Raw genomic sequence first — 22,340 nt, 5'->3', positions numbered from 1 at the left:
TAATGTCTGTGGGGACCAATGATTTATGTTGGGACCAATGGTGTCTGTGGGAATCATTGATGTCTGCTGGGACCAATGATTTCTGTGGAGACCAATGATATCTGTGAAGGTCCAATAATGTCTGTGGGGACCAATGATATCTGTGGGGACCAATGATATCTGTATCTGTGTGGACCAATGATGTCTGTGTGGACCAATGATATCTGTGTGGACCAATGATATCTGTGTGGACCAATGATGTCTGTGTTGACCAATGGTGTCTGTGGGGACCAATGATGTCAGTGGGGCCAATGATGTCTGTGGGACCAATGATGTCTGTGGGGACCAATGATGTCTGTGGAGACCAATGATGTCTGTGTTGACCAATGATATCTGTGTGGACCAATGATGTCTGTATGTCTGTGTGGACCAATGATATCTGTGTGGACCAATGATATCTGTGTGGACCAATGATGTCTGTGTTGACCAATGGTGTCTGTGGGGACCAATGATGTCTGTGGGGACCAATGATGTCTGTGTGGACCAATAATGTCTGTGGGGACCAATAATGCTGTGAGGACCAATGATTTATGTGGGGACCAATGGTGTCTGTGGGGACCAATGATGTCTGTGGGGACCAATAATGTATGTGGGGACCAATGATTTATGTGGGGACCAATGGTGTCTGTGGGAATGGGGGACCAATGGTGGGACCAATGATTTATGTGGGGACCAAAAATGTCTGTGGGACCGATAATGTCTGTGGGGACCAATGATGTCTGGGGGACCAATGGTGTCTGTGGGGACCAATGATGTCTATGTGGGGACCAATGGTGTCTGTGGGAACCATTGATGTCTGCTGGGACCAATGATTTCTGTGGAGACCAATGATATCTGTGAAGACCAATGATGTCTGTGGGGACCAATGATGTCTGTGTTGACCAATGATATCTGTGTGGACCAATGATGTCTGTGTGGACCAATGCTGTCTGTGTGAACCAATGCTGTCTGTGGGGACCAATGCTGTCTGTGGGGACCAATGATGTCTGGGGGACCAATGGTGTCTGTGGGGACCAATGATGTCTGTTGGGACCAATGATTTCTGTGGGGACTAATGATATCTGTGAAGACCAATAATGTCTGTGGGGACCAATGATAACTGTAGGGACCAATGATGTCTTTATCTGTTGGGACCAATGATGTCTGTGTGGACCAAAGATATCTGTGGGGACCAATAATGTCTGTGGGGACCAATGATTTATGTTGGGACCAATGGTGTCTGTGGGAACCATTGATGTCTGCTGGGACCAATGATTTCTGTTAAGACCAATGATCTCGCTATGGGGACCAATAATGTATGTGGGGGCATATGATGTCTGTTGGGACCAATGATTTCTGTGGAGACCAATGATAGCTGTGAAGGTCCAATAATGTCTGTGGTGATGAATGATATCTGTGGGGACCAATGATGTCTGTTGGGACCAATGATGTCTGTGGGGACCAATGATGTATGTGGGGACCAATGATGTATGTGGGGACCAATGATGTCTGTGTTGACCAATGATATCTGTGCGGACCAATGATGTCTGTGTTGACCAATAATGTCTGTGGGGAACAATGATGTCTTTGGGGGCTAATGCTGTCTGTGTGAACCAATGATGTCTGTGGGGACCAATGAGGTATGTGGGGACCAATGATGTATGTGGGGACCAATGATGTATGTGGGGACCAATGGTGTCTGTGGGAACCAATGATGTCTGTGGGGACCAATGATTAATGTGGGGACCGAAAATGTCTGTGGGACCGATAATGTCTGTGGGGACCAATGATGTCTGGGTGTCTGTGGGAACCATTGATGTCTGCTGGGACCAATGATTTCTGTTGAGACCAATGATCTCTGTGAAGACCAATAATGTCTGTGGGGACCAATGATATCTGTGTGGACCAATGATATCTGTATCTGTGTGGACCAATGATGTCTGTGTGGACCAATGATATCTGTGTGGACCAATGATATCTGTGCGGACCAATGATGTCTGTGTTGATCAATAATGTCTGTGGGGACCAATGATGTCTGTGGGGCCAATGATGTCTGTGGGGACCAATGATGTTTGTGGGGACCAATGATGTCTGTGTTGACCAATGATATCTGTGTGGACCAATGATTTCTGTGGGGACCAATAATGTCTGTGAGGACCAATGATTTATGTGGGGACCAATGTTATCTGAGGGGACCAATGATGTCTGTGGGGCCCAATGATTTATGTGGGGACCAATGGTGTCTGTGGGGACCAATGATGTCTGTTGGGATCAATGATTTCTGTGGAGACCAGTGATATCTGTATCTGTGGAGACCCATGATGTTGGTGTGGACCAATGATTTATGTGGGGACCAATGGGGTCTGTGGGGACCAATGATGTCTGTGGGGACCAATGATGTCTGTGGGGACCAAAAATATCTGTGGGACCAATAATGTCTGTGGGGACCAATGATGTCTGTGGGGACCAATGATTTATGTGGGGACCAATGGTGTCTGTGGGGACCAATGATGTCTGTTGGGATCAATGATTTCTGTGGAGACCAGTGATATCTGTATCTGTGGAGACCCATGATGTTGGTGTGGACCAATGATTTATGTGGGGACCAATGGTGTCTGTGGGGACCAATGATGTCTGTGTTGACAAATAATGTCTGTGTTGACCAATGATATCTGTATGGATCAATGATGTCTGTGTTGACAAATAATGTCTGTGGGGAACAATGATGTCTGTGGGGACCAATGCTGTCTGTGTGAACCAATAATGTCTGTGGGGACCAATAATGTCTGTGGGGACCAACGATTTATGTGGGGACCAATGGTGTCTGTGGGGACCAATAATGTCTCTGGGGACCAATAATGTCTGTTGGGACCAATGATTTATGTGGGGACCAATGATGTCTGTGTGGACCAATAATGTCTGTGGGGACCAATGATTTATGTGGGGACCAATGGTGTCTGTGGGGACCAATGATGTCTGTGGGGACTAATGATTTATGTGGGGAACAATGGTGTCTTTGGGGACCAATGATGTCTCTGGGGACCAATGATGTCTGTGGGGACCAATAATGTCTGTGGGGACCAATGTCTGTGGGGACCAATGATGTCTGTGGAGACCAATAATGTCTGTGGGGACCAATGATTTATGTGGGGACCAATGGTGTCTGTGGGGACCAATGATGTCTGTTGGAACCACTGATTTCTGTGGAGACCAATGATATCTCTATCTGTGGGGACCAATGATGTCGGTGTGGACCAATGATTTATGTGGGGACCAATGGTGTCTGTGGGGACCAATAATGTCTCTGGGGACCAATAATGTCTGTTGGGACCAATGATTTATGTGGGGACCAATGATGTCTGTTGGGACCAATGATTTATGTGGAGACCAATGAATCTGTATCTGTGGGGACCAATGATGTCTGTGTGGACCAGTAATGTCTGTGGGGACCAATGATATCTGTGGGGAACAATGATATCTTTATCTGTGGGGACCAATGATGTCTGTGTGGCCCAATAATGTCTGTGGGGACCAATAATATCTGTGGGGACCAATAATGTCTGTGGGGACTAATAATGTCTGTGGAGACCAATGATTTCTGTGGGGACCAATGATGTCTGTGTGGACCAATAATGTCTGTGGGGACCAATTATTTATGTGGGGACCAATGGTGTCTGTGGGTACCAATAATGTCTCTGGGGACCAATAATGTCTGAGGGGACCAATAATGTCTGTGGAGACCAATGATTTATGGGGGGACCAATGGTGTCTGTGGGGACCAATAATGTCTCTGGGGACAAATAATGTCTGTTGGGACCAATGATTTATGTGGGGGACAATGATGTCTGTTGGGACCAATGATTTCTGTGGGGACCAATGATGTCTGTGGAGACCAATGATATCTGTGAAGGCCAATAATGTCTGTGGGGACCAATAATGTCTCCGGGGACCAATAATGTCTGTTGGGACCAATGGTTTATGTGGGGACCAATGATGTCTGTTAGGACCAATAATGTCTGTGGGGACCAATAACGTCTGTGGAGACCAATGATTTATGTGGGGACCAAAGGTGTCTGTGGGGACCAATGATGTCTCTGGGGACCAATGATGTCTGTGGGGACAAATGATTTACATATGTGGGGACCAATAATGTGGGACCAATAATGTCTGTGGGGACCAATGGTGTCTGTGGGGACCAATGATGTCTGTTGTGACCAATGATTTCTGTGGAGACCAATGATATCTGTGAAGACCAATAATGTCTGTGGGGACCAATGATATCTGTGGGGACCAATGATATCTTTATCTGTGGGGACCAATGATGTCTGTGTGGACCAAAGATATCTCTGGGGAACAATGATGTCTGTGTGGACCAATTATGTCTGTGGGGACCAATGGTGCCTCGAAGATCAATATTATCTAGAAAGATCGATAGTTTTTGGGACTGAGAACCAAAGATTTATTAGAGAATCAATGATGTCCGAAGCTCCGTGTTTTCATGCTGTCTTGGAGTTTGCATGATGTCTGGGACGATCCAAAACTATTTCAAGCGTAATTTCGTTTTGCATTTAAATTTAAAACACAAAATTGTCAGACCAATATTCGAGTTTTCTGGCTGTAGTAAGCTTCCGCTGTTACCCATCAGACGTTACCCGGGATATCATACGTGGAGATCCTGATAGATACACTACAACAAACACACCTCTCTGCACCATACAGTCGAACTTCGAGAGAATTGACATCAGCAAACATAAAGAAAAGTCGCCGTGACTATTACTAACATAAAAATATGTCGAGACAACCATTAAGATACCCAAGGCAGACACGCTGTCTGTCAATAGTTTCTGATAAATAGACATTTGTAGAAACCCGGCAAAGATAGAGAACACATGCTATGAACAGCACACACCACACATATTTATCTGTCTAAGATATCAATACACTACACACCTTTATCAGTAATTTCGAGTACAAGTCCATAGTGATGACTCTTCCATATGCCCGAATCTCCCTATAGCTAACAACGACAATTCGAAGGATTTCGCATCGAAAGTTACGAGATTATTTTAAAATAAGGGAAACTATGGAGAGCAATCCATAATACGGGGTGTAACCATTACGGCACTGTTATTTAAAATATATCACGATTAAGATATTGAACATCCCATGATACATAGTATAACAAGTTAGGTGAACGCATTTAGAAAAAATAAAGGAATCATATCTCCGGATAATATTGGTATTAAAATGAACAAGGGGCGACTACTACATGTACGTATAAAGTGGAGGACGAAACTCAATTTCAGGAAGCGACATTACTCGCATACAAAATATAGCGACGCGTGTACGGACGAATGAACTGAAAGACCGAGTGTAGTCCTCTATGGCGGAGGGACCTAGCAATCTATGACTTGGTATATGTCTGGATCATTCATCGTTCGGGGTTTCCATTTTACCGAGTTATGATCGTGACTCCAAAACGTATGTTGATACTATCTAGACAACCGAACAGGTCTAAAAATATCACATTATAATTGATTAGCAGGTCCCTGTGGACTCCCGTAGTACTGATGAGGGTCTAATAAAAGTTAATGTACAGCAAAACTAAACATGTCGCTTACGATTAGAGTTATAGAGAACAGACATGTTAAGTGGTTGAAATAAGTACATGTGTATCCTACTCGTCCTCTGACATAGGAAACAAATACTACACTGTACAGTTCCGGCCTCCACAACCTGTAACGGTGTAGCTTGTAGTGTTTCCTGTTTGACCAGACGTAAAATTTCCTGTTCCACACGTGAAGTTCAATTTACCACACATATCGTTTCTTGTACCCGTGTAACGTTCCTCGTGCCTCATGTGGCGTCTTCTGCACAACAATGACGTCACATTAATGCGGCACGCTACTACATTGTAACACACTGTTTTATTTTGACACACACGTGTACAGTTTTTCAATAGGGGGGGGGGGGGACAATTTGTTCGGGGAGGGGTCTCTAAGAATCATTGGCCTCGCCCACCAATCATAAAAATAAAATAGTCTGGCCTTCATACAGATGTAGGTAAATAGTCTGTCCCTTATTAAAGCTGCACCGTTAAATGTTGCTTTGGAAACATGAGAACGTCTGCATATAAAACAGGCTTTTTGAGTCAGACTGACATATATGTAATAAATCTACGTTATCTGCGCGTTTGTTATGCATTGTTTTACGTCACATCGACCATTTAAGTCATTTTGGACCAGAAATATAATAGCTATTTCTGTCACCACATGTGATCAATAAACCGGTGGTGATTCTGGTAAATTGAAATATGTGTCGTGGAGAGGCCAGCAGACTTCCATTACTTAAATCACCACAATCAGTCTTATTTCTTGACAGTTTGTTATCACATTGGGCAGCACTAGCACCATATGTCCAATGACATATATCTTAAAAGTTAAGGCAGTGACAGTGAGGCGTGGTTTAAACAACATCCATGAGACATTCTGGACCTGAAATACCAGAGAGAAGACATTCTGGCTCCAGCACACGAACAGGTCTGGTCCTAGTACCTTGCACTGGACATTCTGGCCCTGGTCCTAGCGTGCACTGGAAACGAAAAAGTATGGTCCTGACATACCATACTGGCAGGAGAGAATTTGGCCCTTGACCAGACGTGAAATAGTCTGGCCTTAGCACCAGATCAGATGAGGTACCTCTATCCTTACAACCTTGCTAGCCAATAGCATCTCCTGCCTTTCCACAGAGACCAGACAAATCCCAACCCCGCATCAGAGCAGTTACATTCAATCAACTTAAAACCAGACATAAATCATTCTTTAGCAAAAGAAAAACTGCAAGAGTCAATATTACTTCATCACCAGACAGGGTTCACTCTTACTCCATCACCAGACAGGAGTCATTCTTACTCCATTACCAGACAGGAGACATTCTTACTCCATTACCGGACAGGAGTCATTCTTACTCCATCACCAGACGAGAGTCATTCTTACTCGATAACGAGACATGAGTTATTCTTACTCCATCAACAGACAGGAGTCAATCTTACTCCATCACCGCACATGAGTCACTCTTACTCCATCACCAGACATGAGTCAATCTTACTCAATCACCAGACAGGAGTCAGTCTTACTCAATCACCAAACAGGAGTCAACCTTACTTCATCACCAAACAGGAGTCAATCTTACTCCATCACCAGACAGGAGTCAACCTTACTCCATCACCAGACAGGAGTCAATCTTATTCCATCACCAGACAGGAGTCAATCTTACTCCATCACCAGACAGGAGTCAATCTTACTCCATCACCAAACCGGAGTCAATCTTACTCCATCACCAGACAGGAGTCAATCTTACTCCATCACCAGACAGGAGTCACTCTTATTCCATTACCAGACAGGGGTCATTCTTACTCCATAACGAGGCAGGAGTCAATTTTACTTTATCACCAGACGAGAGTCAATCTTACTCCATTACCAAACAGGAGTCATTCTTACTCTATCACCAGACATGAGTCACTCTTACTCCATCACCAGACAGGAGTCAATCTTACTCCATCACCAAACAGGAGTCATTCTTACTCCATCACCAGATATGAGTCAATCTTACTCCATCACCAGACAGGAGTCAATCTTACTCCATTACCCGGCAGCAGTCAATCTTACTTCATCACCAGACGGGAGTCAATCTTACTCCATCACCAGACAGGAGTCATTCTTACTCCGTTACCAGGCAGTAGTCATTCTTACTTCATCACCAGACGGGGGTCATTTTTACTCAATCACCAAACAGGAGTCAATCTTACTCCATCACCAGACAGGAGTCATTCTTACTCCATTACCAGGCAGTAGTCATTCTTACTCCATCACCAGACGGGGGTCATTTTTACTCCATCACCAGACAGGAGTCATTCTTACTTCATCACCAGATCGGAGCCATTTCTTTACCAAAACATGACCAAATACATTAATCTAGCATTACTCCAAAGTCATTCTTAATCTAGACATTGAGCAATGTATCGAAAACAGAGATACTACTATTCCAGCATCAGACCAGAGCCATTCTAAACATATATTTTACATTAATTTCGGAACGATTTGTTTCCAGAGTTATATTAATCAATCTTGCTATCACGGATGGAAGCGCTCAGAGGGTCAAATGAGGGAGGAGACCGGATACCCAAAGAAAACCCCACGTGGTCCGGCCAGGTGACCAAATACTTCTTCATGTACAATCGTTTGAATCGAACCCTGGTCGTCTTGGTGAAAGGCGAGTGCGTTATCCACTGCGCCATCCGACCACCCTTAACCAAACACCAGACCACATATATTCTTAATTTGTTTACTGACATTTATCAATGTATCCAGACCAGCGACGTCATGAAATATTTTTACATATAGTATACTGAGTATATACATATAGTACTATGTCACCTGGTTTCTTACTCCATATCAGAAACATTAAGACAAATTTATATATGGGTAGCCGGGTCACACTACCCTTAATCTTGCATTCTTAGGTTAGTATATCACCTGGATTAAATCTTTCTTACAGTACTGAAAAAGACACCTACCTTATCGTGAACAGGTAATCCCAGGACTATTGAGTCACCGATATTTATACCTGCGGTTTTCGAGATGACGTAATCCAATTATGTAATAAATGAACGCGAACCTGTTTGAGAAAATCAACGTTCGTTTTACATTCAACATCCAAGTTGTCAGTAAAACACTCGTCCTATCCGATACACTGGCGCTGTACTGGTAAAGTGGGAGATGTACACGTACGTGTTACTACTACAGCTATACTATGCGAGGCTCGCGTGTGTACTTATATACTAATGCTATATACCTGTCTAATTTAAAGGACGCCCTTTGTCAGACACCCTCTTCAACCTTTTTGGTTCAAATGCCGGTTTCCTTGTTATGGAGTTCACGCCCCAGTGAATGTGCAGGTCCCTTTAATACTCTCTGAGATCGAGGGGACCATCGCTCCCGTACATAGCCCTCCCTCGCGTGCTACCGGCTAGGGAATAAGATACGAGCTTGTCAATACTTAGGAAATACAGACAAAGTCTTTTGTTTGTGCTAACATTAGTATGTAACAACGTCGAGACATTAGTATGTAACAACGTCGAGACCGGCCGGTGAGCCTTCCAGGGTACCAGTCTTGCTTTAAACAGATAGTTCACACCGACACAACACAGGCCTGGTCGTTTTACGTATGATTAGCTTTAAAACTCGGTGTGAAAACATTTTTATCAGTAACACACATTTTTCGTAAATAAAGTTATCTTGTTTCAAAAATATACTTGCTGGGGCTTAAAACATTCAGCGTCAGCTAGGAACATTAAAATGACAAATACTTTTCAGAAATATTACAGAATTTTCTTATCTTTAATTTTGTGTTTGTTAAGCTCATAGAATAAATGAACCCATAATCTTCCATCGGATCCGGTACTCAGCGAATTCTTTCAACCACGTGTAAAAATAACAATAAGCCTTGTCTATTTTACAAAAGCTAAGGAAGATAAATCTCTGTTAGCATGTTTCAGCTGTTCTGTTCATTTGAATGTTATCTGCTCGTCTTGTAACACTGGATGTGCGAGATCTGTCGATAACCGCCAATAAGGACGTCGTCAAATTGTTACCGATACCTGTTCGTTTTTTACTGTTTGAGGGAACGGGGTGCAGTTTAGTGGGACACGTCACACTACAAACTCGTATTCAAGTGTTATCAGACGGCATCTATATATAGGAACAGCGTGGCTCAAAAATCATGTTGTAATTTAAGCGTCAAAAAAATAATGTGTATGTTTTTCTATGTAATTGTGAAGTCGAAGCTCTTTAATTCTACGTTTCGTATATTTATCCCTGTTTTTCACTGGTTGATTTATATATTTCACCTGTGTGGCATATATACCCACACAGACTTTTATACAAATGTATCAACAATTGAAAACACAGAGCAAACATTCTGTCGGTCCCATATACATTGCACAAATAAAATGGCCTTCCCATAAACGACCACTCATAATTATAAGGTTTGAATGTGGAACGTTATCGCCAGAAAACACCCGCCTCACCTGATGACCCTTTAAAGGAGCTAATAAGGACCCGCCATCCGTTTGTCGAGTGGGCGAATGTGTGTAGTGAATCTAAACATTTGCTTATAAATGTTTAAATAGTGAACTAGACATAACGTGCTGTATTTAGTCGTAAAATCTCCCGGATTACGTGTGAAGAACAAACTGCTGTTTGGTTTATTTCTGAGCCTTGTTAGTTTTACGGAAGTTGATAAAACGCCGAATATCTGTGTACTTCTTATAAAACTGCATTTGTCTAGCACAACATGCTTGTTAAGTGAACGAGCTATTACGGCTTATTAAAAATCAACATTCCTTTTAAAAATATGATAAATAGCACAGTTAGAATGATCACGTTAATTTGATTTAAACTGAGATAACTGTGTTGGTATTTAAGTATTAGTGAGAGCGTAAACATAGGGAGAGCCCCACCCACGCGGCGGGGGCGTGGTTGCCAGCATGTCGCTGCATATTTAGGTAGTTAGTAAATCATTGTTATTTCGTAATTCTTTATTGATCGTCAACTGCTACAGTTCATAGATATACAACATGTGCATCGACTTTAATTAAAAAATATTTATTTCCATTGTCATTCCATGTAATTACTACCATTTATCATATTCTAAAAAAATGCACGTCATATGCGTAACGGACATATTTTCGTTAATTGCACAATTCCTTCGTTTTGTTTGATAACATTTACTCTCATTATTTAAGCTAAATACCGAGGGATATTCATTCGATTGTAGGGCTTAATATATTCTCATATCGTTATACACGGGACCCTTTGTTATGGTTGTGAGGTGCTGTCTGTCCTCGATGTCATTATGACACACTAGGAGAGTTCCAGCTGACGTGGTATATTGTCTATTTCAACATACTCGTGTCATGAATCTGCTAATTTTAATTGACAGTTTGCAATCATATTTGCTGTTCTTTTCAAAGAAGTAATGCAATTATCTTGTCGAAGTATGCTACTGCCTGTCACATTGTCATTCACTTCAGGCATAGGGCTACACAACCGGGCGATTAAACATGATTAATTGTTAAACAGAAGCAAAAGGGTAAGGCACAAGTTATTATAAGACATTAAAAAATACTTAGATTTAACAGATTGTAAATAAAACAAACAAAATATTTAAAACGTGAAAGAATATGTGAAAACTTACCGTTCGATTTATCTAAACCTTTCGCTGGATTGACCTCTTAACTTATCTTTTGATTTTTTGTAATTTTACATACATTGTATATCTAACGTATAAAACAAGAATCGCTTGGAACCCAATCATATTCTTCTCTGTGGTTCGCTTCTAATTAAAGAGTAATTGCTTCCATGTTTTTCAACTACAAGCAAACGCTACAGCAACTGAATTTAGATGACCTTAGAACAGCTGGTAATCTAAGTATTACCCATAGCGTAAAACAATGGGTCATAATTATTGAGACAAATCTTAATTATCCCTTTCTCGACAGTAGCATGTCCAGCCTACGGTTTTGATTTGGTATTCAGGGATTTGCTCCGAATATGCTTTCCTTGGTAGATGTCGACTGATGATGGACACACTCTCAACACAGGCAGGTTTGGGTTTTGTTGTCACTATTCTAGATCTCACTATGAGAGCTGCCAGTATTCATGAAACCGTTCTCATGCTCAACCAACTTTTTTTTCAATGATTTGGAACAACTTTGAAGAGACTTAAAGCCGAAAACTGTTTTCAATGTTTACAAATTCAACTTTTTGATCGTTTGGCATGATTTAAGCGAGTAACAAGAACATTTGTTTAAGCTCAGAATCCGTGCTTGAGCATGAGAACAGTTTTATGAATATGGGCCCTGATATTACTTGGCTTTGTCCTCGAATTATAACGAAGGTCTCGTCGATGAAGCAGAAGACGCCTAGCCTTCCGGAACACCTGGTCTTACTTTCATTTTACTCTTTCAATGGTTTCAATGTAAACATTTCCTTTAATCATGTAATTACAGAAGTTCATTTTCGATTTCATATAGTTTTGTTGACTCTTAGGTAACCTCTTATTAAGTGTATACCATCTTACCTTAGTGTCTGACCTGTCTGCTTATAATCTTAGAAATAGAGATGAATATCAAATTCCTCACTATCGTCTTAGTCGTACTATGTCTTCTTTTATACATGATACATGTAATTTATGGAATAACCTGTCTCTGGAAAAAAAGAAAAAGTGACATTGAAACAGTTTAAAAGTGCTATCAAACCAAATAAAGTACCCCTATGTGAAAAAGTATATAAAAAATATGGAGATAGGAAATTGAACATTTTACATTGTCGTTTACGTAATAATGTCAGTAATCTTAATTATTTTTTATTCCGTGTCAATCTAATTGACAGTCCATCCTGTAGATGTGGACATAACATGGATGACGCTAATCATTTTATTTTTTGTTGTCCAATGTATAATGTACAAAGAAATACAATGTTTCAACATTTAATATGGTATACCAATATTGGGGTGGTCAGGTGGTGTAGTGGATAGCGCACTTGCTTTTTATTTCACCAAGGCGGCCGGGGTTCGATTCCCTGATCGGACGTGAAGACGTTGTGGTCACCTGCCCGATCACGTGGGATTCCTCCGGGTAGTCCGGTTTCCTCCCACACTAAGACCCCCCACGCGCTAACATCCGGGCCTACATGAGTGATTAATATAAGTTGAAATAGCTTGTTTCATAATTTTTGATAAATAAATAAAGTTTATACCAATATTACATTAGAAAGCCTTTTGTTTGGTGATACTTCGTTAGATATGAAATCAAACGAAGCGATATGTAAGCATGTTCAAAAATGTATTGTTGATAGTAAAAGGTTTGCGTAAATACATGTCATTATATAATGTCATCTTTACCTATCTGTTGTAATACTTAATTCATCTATCAGTATCTTTTTCTTTCTTTCTGATCTCTAACTCTTTTTCTACTGTCCTATTTTTTCTGCTTTTCTTACACTATGTGAAATATATTTTGTTCTTATTATTATTAGGGCGTTGCTAAGTTTTGCATATGTGTACTTGTATTATGGAGAGAACGTCGATAGGTTGTGATAACTTGCGGCCAATCCTTTTGTGTAGTATTTATGCAATACAATTTATTTAAACTCAAGTTTATACGAAATACACAGGTTAATACCTATTCTCATCTATGTGTCTCTGTATGAAATCAATAGTCGACGCCTGTCCAGCAGCTAGAGTAGTCTGTGTGGTAAACAACGGAACAGGCTAGACATATGTATAATTTTATGTTCCATGTAGTAGGGAAACTAATCTAGTAAATAGTATACAGGTGATTGACGGACATATAGAAATAAATAGGTGACAGCTTTCCGTTGTTAAACATTTTAAAGAAAAATTCTGCAAACGATAACATTAATAATTTCACTACAATTTTATAGAATTACCCAGAAGAGCTATAACTTTGTCAATCATACCACCTCAACATGTAACTTACTGTGGGCAAAATCTGGGGAAATTACACACAGCCAATGTACTTTATAACCAATGTACTTTATAGTCAATGTACTTTAACTATTACCCCAACTCCCAAACAGTTTAGCACTATTAGGAACACATGTTTAATTGTAAAGACCACATAGTGATAGGGACGGTAACAGTAAAATGTTTATGTTTTTAATTTAATACAGGAGTGTTCAAACGGTACTGAACGGCATTTGATAGCAATCCTCGTATGGACATGAGAGTTACTTCCCTTGTGTCGATAGACTAAAAACAGTCTGTTACAAACTAAGTCTCTGCTTGACAATGAAATATGTTTTCACTAAACTTTCCATCCTCAAATGTCGTGAAATTGGGGATGATATTTGTCATCTTTACTTTGTCAATTAAACTGGACTTCATCATAAAACACTTTGGAAAAACAGAGAGAACAATTCCGTCTGTCGATTTATCGAAATTACCGATATATTTGGAGGCATGTATGACGTGGTCCAGACAGTCGAACCGTTTCACCTTGTCGACTTTTTTTGTATAATTTGGTGTTGATTTAGCTGGTTTCAAATCGGTTATCGTAATTTTAAGGAATTCGGGAAAGCAAAGAACGGGAATGGAAGCGGACAATACCGATTCGAATCCGGAACCACCAGAACTTAAAACGGATGATTCATTTATGGCTAACATTGTATCACACAGTATCTAAAACGTCCATCCCTGGATACAGAATTAACACATTCGGAACACCTCGCCTATGCTACCTAGCAGTTTCGTAGAAAATGACGGAAAGGGTATTCCGAATGAGAATTAACAAAGATCTCGGAAGCTTTCGGGACTCTCTCCTCATGAATAGTCAGCTACATGTATTGCATTTCTATTTTCCACGGAACGTCTCCGATGCTAAATGTCATGTTCTTAATTAGTTACCCATCGCTACCGTTCAATTCCATCAAAATTCATACACTCATTATCATATACATCCATATTTTCATGAATAACTCCGACATGACGTGATTTAACTGAAATCAGAAACTGGAGATATTACGCTACGTCAAACTGAAGAAGATCGCACCAGACCCACAGAAAGGGTACATCAAAAGTCTGCATGTATATATAATTAAGTATCACGCTTAGTACATTGTGCGATAGTCCGAATTATTCTGACGTTAATCGACGACAGACCGATAAGAAAAAGGTCGATAAAACGTCAGAATAATTCGGACCAATTGTGCGATTGATCACGTGCATACAATTTAAACACTGATTAGTTCCGAAAAGTGCCATCCGCAAAAACATATTACAGACAGAAAGTTGTCTGGAATATTATAGCGGACACAGATTTGTCCGGAATATTAAAGCGGACAGAGAGTTGTCCGGAACATTATATCGGACAGAGAGTTGTCCGGGATATCATAGCGAACAGAGAGTTTTCCAGAATATTATACATTATTACCCCTTTTAGAAAAATCTAGGAATCTGATTGGTTAAAAACTACAGTGTACCAAACCGCATTCTTAAATCTCATGGAGTATACGAAAATCTCATCGGCCTCAGGAAATACGAAATCTTGAAGGGTCATACCATCCCGTATACCCTGCCAAAAATCCGTGTAACTAATTGTAGCGGACAGAGAGTTGTCCGGAATATTATAGCGGACAGAGAGTTGTCCGGAATACTATAGCGGACAGAGAGTTGTCCGGAATAGTAAAGCGGACAGAGAGTTGTCCGGAACATTATATCGGACAGAGACTTGTCCGGGATATCATAGCGGACAGAGACTTGTCCGGGATATCATATAGCGGACAGAGAGTTGTCTGGAATACTATAGCGGACAGAGAGTTGTCCGGAATAGTAAAGTGGACAGAGAGTTGTCCGGAACATTATATCGGACAGAGACTTGTCCGGGATATCATAGCGGGCAGAGACTTGTCCGGGATATCATAGCGGACAGAGAGTTGTCCGGAATATTATACAGTAGCTGACAGAGAGTTGTCCGGGATATTATACAGTAACGGACAGAGAGGTGTCCGGAATAGTATAGCGGACAGAGAGTTGTCCGGAATACTATAGCGGACAGAGAGTTGTCCGGGATATTATAGCTGACAGAGAGTTGTCCGGGATATTATAGCTGACAGAGAGTTGTGCGGAATATTATAGCTGACAGAAAGTTGTCCTGATTTCTAACGAACATAGAGTTGTTCACAAAGTTGGACAGGGTTTTCCTCGAATACTAATGCCCAGATAATTAAGGGAGTATTAAGATCAGCAGCATTTTTCCTGTATTTTTTCATGTGCTGTTGTGTTCCCTGCTCCCGCCACGCGAGATGGTCTTATGACTTCTGCACGTACAAGTACTTACAAATAATTCCGACAAAGGAAATCTTAGACCTGAGATGAGGAAATGTGCAACGTTATAAATACGAGTTATCTCCCATAGGCTATTCACACAGCACTTGTTTACTGAGTAATCGAAGACAAAACATACTCTATCGTAAAAATGCTATCGGGATTTGCAACTTATTTTCCTACGAATGAGTGCTGGCTTCAATTTCATGCGATGTTAAGGTAACCCTCGCCGATACCAGCAGATAAATGGGTGGTACGACTGGAATATTTCAGTTGCAATGATCATTTGTTATGTACACGTTAAGACCTTTGATACAGGTTGTTTATAAATGTCATTTTCAATAATATTCATGGTCTAAACATTTATTATATTATCCGCTGAAATAGGAATAGAAATCAAATAGAACAAAACAATGTACATGTTAGTACGGCCTAGCATTTATGGTAATACCTACACATATTATACATAGGTATCAACTGATGACGTCACTGCCTCTCTGTCGGCTTCTACGTCCACTTCCTGTGACAGTGACTGTTAAGCATGTCTCTTCGAACGGGAAATGACGTCAACTATAAAAAATATAACATCATTAATATTGGATTATACACATGCGTAAGAAATTTAATAAGTAAACTATCAGCACTGATAGATGCAGAACCAAATTGTCTAAGACGATCAAACGATCGTATGATGGATCATTTACTTGTAAAATAAGCACATACATGTAGATTATCTTTTTCTTAAGGTCATTATTCAAACTATATGTTCTAAAGCTATAGAAACTGCATGTTGGATTTAAGAAGATATTTTTTACATTTACAATGTTGATATAGACTAACTGGTATAGTCAATATATTAACTCGCATCTACCTCTTGACCTAACATTTTAACGCTCATACATTTAAAAGATAGTCAAGTCAGATTTAAAATAAGCTACGGGTAATTTAAAAAACAATAATCGCTATTATTTTGGTAGGAACGATCACGTGGTGTCACGTTCTTGTCGATATCACATGACGATTTCCAGCTCAAACCCGACTTATGGAGTTGCGTCCCTTAACTTTGATGTAAATCGCTCCCTTTTCGGTCTATATATATATGCTGATTGATTATGACATTTCTAAACTTGTAGAAGATTTGCATTTTCTGTTACCGATTAGTTTCCCTTTGTCATGTCTTTCTGACTATCTTTGTACACCAAATACATTATATGTATGCTGACAATGCGTTCCATTTCATCGAGTACACATTTTGTAGCTTAGGAAGTTATGTCCCATACTTCATATTTATAAACGAGCTTAACTTTTTTGACGTTCTCGGACCTTCATTTCGGCGACGACAACCTGTTCACCTTTCATACTAGCTTGTTCCAGAATTGGTTTAAGCCTGCGGCAAAGACTGAACACCTCAATGTGGTGTACCCTTGTTAACTATGTCGTCTGTCTTCTTTGTGTTGGAGGTATTTCTGATAACCACAAGAAGAACGATCAACGTTATATTTTCATTATTACTTATCATAAGTATGTTCTGTTTGTCCCAATAACAGTGGGCGATATTGGAGAATTGATTAAACCAAATGTTCGTATAATTAGCCGAACACTGCGTTAGACTTTTTCTCCATGTAATATACATTTTGTAGCACCTGTAGTTTTCTATCTGCCGTGATCCTAGCGAATTTCAAGTCGACGTGACCATCCTACAAACTGTCCAGACACGTCTGTGAATTCGAAGACACCTGTATTAATTTTAATATGTCCAACTCCTTTGTTTGTTATATATTGTATTCAATAGGCCATTTTTAATTTAATCAATAAAGGTACTCATTAAATGGAACCATCAGTCACTAAAACCCTCCAATTATGGCATGTATTCGTTAAATTATTTTGTTGCATATTTTATTTAAAAAAAACTATGACCTGTCAAGTTCACCATATATACAAATCGATTAATAGTTATACATGTTGGCAAGCCACAGTGATGTGCTATCGCTTTAAAAGGCGGATGACAAGCCATGCAACAGTGTACTTTCTGCAATCTTTTTGTCTAAATGTGTGCACCAGGACTGTTTATAGTTTGTACTGACAAATGTGGTCTGTGAATTTCGGAAAGACTTTAGGTAAATATGTTGACCGTACATAGACATCAAGGATGTAGCTGAACCTCAGCACAGATTTACTGTTTGTATATGCTGTGGATTACGCAATACCAGACTGAAGTGAAAGCTGTTATCCAAACAAGACATTCGTTCTGCCTAGGCCGGCGACTTGGTGAGGTCTGGAATGTCCACACTCGAACTCTTTTACCTACTATCTGGATCAATTATGTCAATAGCACACTGCAGTTTGTGAGCGGTTCGTGTCCTCGTGAACCTCATATCCCTGTTAGTTGTGCCATGTGAAGCCTAAATGTCGTGACACCTCTCCTGAACAAATCTGTTTCTCTGTATGGGATTTTAGCACCGATACTTTGTGTTCTATTTACCATTTAAGCATATTTTCCAGTTATGTCTTCAATGTGTTCATCAGATGTCGATCCAACGACACGTGTCAACTCTATCTAATATAGAAAGATCATATATACTTCACTAATATTACATGGATATAAATATATCACCATACCTTGATGCTCTTACTATTCAAGGAGCAATGTCTATCCTTTACTTTACAAGATTATAATAGTATATGTTCGACATTATACTCTAAAATATAAATTTTCGTGGAAGATTCAATTTCGTTCATTTCGTGGATAACAAAAATCCACGAAATTAAATCCACAAGAAAACATAAATTTTGTATGATATAGATAGGGGAAAATCAGAAATCATCGAAATGCAATGTCGTTGAAACAGGCTACTATATGAAAACCACGAAAAAAGTGTCTGTTAGGCTTATGAGATATATGATAGGGTTATGAGATATCTAAGAGGTTTATGAGATATCTAATAGGCTTATGCGATATATTATTGGCTTATTGGATATCTAAAAGGTTTATGAGATATATGATAGGCTGATGACATATCTAATAGGATTTTGATATATATGATAGGCTTATGAGATGTCCCCATAACAGCGGGCGATATTGAAGAATTGGTCGAACACTGCGTAAGACTCTCCATGGTATATACATTTTGTAGCACCTGTAGTTTTCTATCTGCCGTGATCCTAGCGAATTTCAAGTCGACATGACCATCCTACAAACTGTCCAGACACGTCTGTGAATTCGAAGACACCTGTATTAATTTTAATAATATGTCCAACTCCTTTGTTTGTTATATATTGGGAAGTTTTCAATAGGCCATTTTTAATTTAATCAATAAAGGTACACATTTAATGGAACCATCAGTCACTTAAACCCTCCAATTATGGCATGTATTCGTTAAAATATTTTGTTGCATATTTTATTGAAAAAAACTATGACCTGTCGAGTACACCATATATACAAATCGATTAATAGTTATACATGTTGGCAAGCCACAGTTAACGTTCAGCAATTTAGGAGTGGGACGACTGGTTCGCCCGTTGTCAGTATATAATGTGACCGGGTGGGGTGTCCTGCTGGGTGTCTTCGGCAGTACGTTTCAGTGAGGTAGCACTATAAAGTCAGCATCAGTTCAGTGCTATCACAAGGAGACAAACACGAACATATCGCAGCCTCCAAAAACACACACGCATACACTACACGCATGCAGCTTGCACACAGGGGAGGCCGTCCTTAAATGACCATAGCTGTTGATAGGACGTTTAACAATACTTAACCAAACCAAACTTTCTGCAGACAACTGATTGCTGAGACAGGTATGCCACATAGAAGATATCATTACCCTAGTCCAGACGAGAAGTTATAAGTGAATGCAACAATGTCTTACACTCATCGTGATGATGAACTGCCTAACAAATATAAGGCTTAGAATTTAGTTGTAACCAGTTTTAATTGCATTCACGTTTTTATTATGATAATTAAACCCTGTGAGTACAGTCCAAAATTACAAGGTGAAGCTCTAAGAGTATATCTGAATGATTGAATTGGTATGAATGGCACATTTGAATTTAGATTAGAGCTCTCGACATCAGCAGATGTTAGACGACATTGACGGCAAATTATTGGAAATAATTTGTTGCAGATCTTATAGAATTTTGGCCGCGACGATGGTAGTTAAACTCGCATAGAGGATACTTTCTGTGTGCATGAGTCTTGTACCATGCGTTAATTCAGAACCAGATCTTTGTATTTTAGGGTGTGTCAAAGAAATAGCTCGGATACCATTGGTTATTTTACGAAAACAACATTAAATGAGGCCAGGGTTTGGTCATGTAATCCTTTACTTTACCAGTTAGTTCATCGAGTTTATTCCTGGTTCGATCAGCACATTTTTGCTGATGGTAGTAGCCAAACGAGATAAGGTTATAGAATTTGAGGATATTTCAGTAGCATTAAATGACAATTTTGAAGCTTGTAAAACGGAAATTGCCGACTAATTTGATTACAAAAATATTACATATGTGGTCACAGGTGGTAAAAGCTAGATACATTCACTTAAGAGTTTTTGTCAAAATGTGTGCATCAGGACTGTTTATAGCTTGTACTGACAAATGTGGTCTGTGAATTTCGGAGGTACAGGCAGTGTTGTGTGTCGATTACAGTAGATAACAACCTCGATACTTATAACTGAAACATCTGAATTTTCCTTATGTACTCAGTGGATACCCAGAAGCAATAATGGTTTAATAGACCAGTTTGACAGAATCGTGGATTTCGATGAATGGGCCGTGGTATCGGGTCACACAAGTGAGATTTGTTTGCTTACAACAATAACAAGGTCATGGCATTTTTTGACTACACCTGTCCTCGTTCAGCCGAGGTAAACGCCCTCGATTTTTAAAGGTAGGCGTTTATGTCTGTTGGGCAGCCCAACCTACGTGTTGGATCGTGATGAATATCAATAATAATCAATTTTGCCGTGTGTAAAACCAACAGTACTTAATTTGTCCGGCGTTGGCCGTCGGTTGCATTCTTGTCTTTAAATTATTGTTAGTGTCAACGAATGAAACCGGTTTCAAGGCTTTATCTTTTTTTTTCCCAATACGGGTCATAGACCGACATTATATTTGCACTAATCGTTTCAGACTAACGAATTGGTTTCAGGGTCGGTTTTTTAAATGTTCCATATAGCCATGTTTAGGTGTGCTTCTGACTTTACAATTTGCTGATATTTGGAAAATGGATGTCAGTTTTTAGAATAATTTGGAACTGACTTGTTTTGTTTGTTAAAATAATTTTCAGAAGAGACAATAAATATTATTGGAGGAAATGAGAAAAATCTGGATCTAGGACATCTCTTCTGAAGCGAGCAGTAGTCATTGTTGAATTGGAAGAGCTAGCAATGCTTATAGGACAATAACACAAAAGTATTTTTATTTCGCGAAGTTTAGTGATCAGTACAAGTTTTTAAAGTTGGCTGTTTAGTTTCAATTCATTTTTGATGTTGAACTCGCATTTTACTTCATTAAATGGCAGAATGATTTTGCAGCGATGTCAAATCCGTGCAATGAGGCATTTGGTTTGACAGGTTTGGATGTGCGAAAAACATTTTTTTTTAAACGTACGTAGTCATATTTACTACTAATTCACGGTAAAAACAAATTTTACACAAGATTATTGTAGGTCCCATGATAGAATCTTGATTATACTTAAGCACTTACAAACATAACGATGTACTCCAGCATGATAGTTTTTCATACAAATTACCAATTTCGTTTCGTCACCAGTGTTACCGAACTACATCAACCTATCAGAATTTATATTTATAGCTGCTAAATCTAACAATGTAATATGCATTGTACAGCATAACCCCAACCCTAACCCTAATAACGCATTTTTTGACTTTCTTTTTAGGTTATTCAATATAACACGAAACCGTCTATCGTTCGCGAATATCAAAATGAAAACATTAGTGCATAACTGTATTATGTTTCTAAGATTTCGACAAAACACAGATAAACGAGGTCTTTGTGACTTATCATATATTTTAGGGAATACAGCGAGGAGGAGAAAAGGTCAATCGGAGGTTGTATTACATCATGTCGATATTCAGTATTCTCCACATGTCACATAGAAAAGTGCCATAGTAAGTAGTCTTGAACAACACACTTTATGTTAGGAACAACCTGCCATGACCGGAGGTATTTGGACAGTATGCCTACCTTCGATAAGTTCAAGACTAAAACGAGAACTAAAGACTTTAGGTAAATATTTTGACTGAATGATATTTGATGGTCAGATAATAAGTGTATTGACATCAAGGATATAGCTAAATCACCGCACATATATACTGTTAATATATACGCGTTATGTGTATATGCTGTAGATAATGCAATAAAAGACTGAAGTGTATGCTGTTATCCAAACAAGACATTCG

At 39.6% G+C, this 22,340-nt stretch overlaps 1 protein-coding gene across 2 annotated transcripts in view; it reads right to left on the bottom strand.

The window, feature by feature from the left end:
* LOC110454853 overlaps positions 1-9,069 on the bottom strand; it is a 35,766-nt gene extending 26,697 nt beyond the window's left edge. The window contains exon 1 of one of the 2 annotated variants that reach the window (XM_021504620.1): positions 8,872-9,069. The gene's annotated coding sequence lies outside the window, so the exon portion shown is untranslated. The other variant, XM_021504612.1, reaches the window with a different exon arrangement.
* Positions 9,070-22,340: the final 13,271 nt, after the last annotated feature.

The sequence above is a fragment of the Mizuhopecten yessoensis genome, unplaced genomic scaffold (assembly GCF_002113885.1).
Source record: "Mizuhopecten yessoensis strain PY_sf001 unplaced genomic scaffold, ASM211388v2 scaffold917, whole genome shotgun sequence".
Lineage (NCBI taxonomy): Eukaryota > Metazoa > Mollusca > Bivalvia > Pectinida > Pectinidae > Mizuhopecten > Mizuhopecten yessoensis.
This window is presented reverse-complemented; position numbering and strand designations above follow the sequence as displayed.